This window comes from Lytechinus pictus, chromosome 10 (assembly GCF_037042905.1).
Source record: "Lytechinus pictus isolate F3 Inbred chromosome 10, Lp3.0, whole genome shotgun sequence".
NCBI classification, from domain to species: domain Eukaryota; kingdom Metazoa; phylum Echinodermata; class Echinoidea; order Temnopleuroida; family Toxopneustidae; genus Lytechinus; species Lytechinus pictus.
The window spans coordinates 3900561-3901602 of NC_087254.1; positions in this window are offsets into that span (position 1 = coordinate 3900561).

Consider the following 1042-nt stretch of genomic DNA (forward strand, 5'->3'; position numbering starts at 1 on the left):
AGTGTAAGCGGATCATTGTGAGAATAAATAGATTTGTGTCATTAGCAAAAATAATGAAAAATAGAATATTAGATGCTCTGCTAAAATCATTTATATATAAAATGAACAAAAGGGGTCCCAGGATACTACCTTGTGGCACACCACAATTAGTGTTACATAAATTGAGGAATGACCATTAAGAAAAACAATTTTTTCTGTTAGAGATGTAATTCCTGAACCACTCCAAGGCCTTGTCACGAATACCATAATGCGATAATTTATGGAGTATAGTGTTTGTTGTGCTTCTTGTTTTCTGTTCTGACTTGTCCTGTCTTGTCTTCCACCGTACACTGCCTTTGATTTTTGTTTGCTCTCCTTATTATTATTATCCGTCTTGTCTTGTCTGATTTATGTTTATATGTACTATCTGAATTTTAGGTGTGTTAATTTGTTTGTATACCAGGGGTATAAAATATTGTCATGATTGTATTAGTTGTTCGCACAGCGCAAAAAAACATATAAAGCTTTACCCCATCAGTATTTTTATTATTCTATTGAACCTTCTCATTTTTTTTGTAATCGATTTATTTTAATCATTTATTTATTGCAAGGGACTCACATTAACAAGCGATGCTTTCCAGTGAGTTCCCTTTTTTAATTTCTTTAAATCTTTTTGAGTTTGAAATGAAGAAGAATAAATTCAATTCAGTTCAATAATATTTGGCTTTATTTGCTGTCTGGAAACAGTGCACTTTTGCAATATTTATTAGGGTCTACAATATTCAGTTGATGCAGAGAAGATTACTTTTATCTGTTGTATGATATGTGTGGTTTTCGTTAACAAATCATTGGCTATTGCTGCAACTCGCTTTGAACGAGAACGATAAAAAACACGTAATTTTTACAGAAAAAAGTGTGGCATACCATTATCAGCAAACACAAACAATGAGAAAGTTACTCGCGAAAAAAACATGAATTGGTACACTCCAAAAAATATTTCGTAAAAGTGCTTCATGTGGGTAAATATGTGTCCAACCAGCATTGGGCATTTCATTTGGGTATT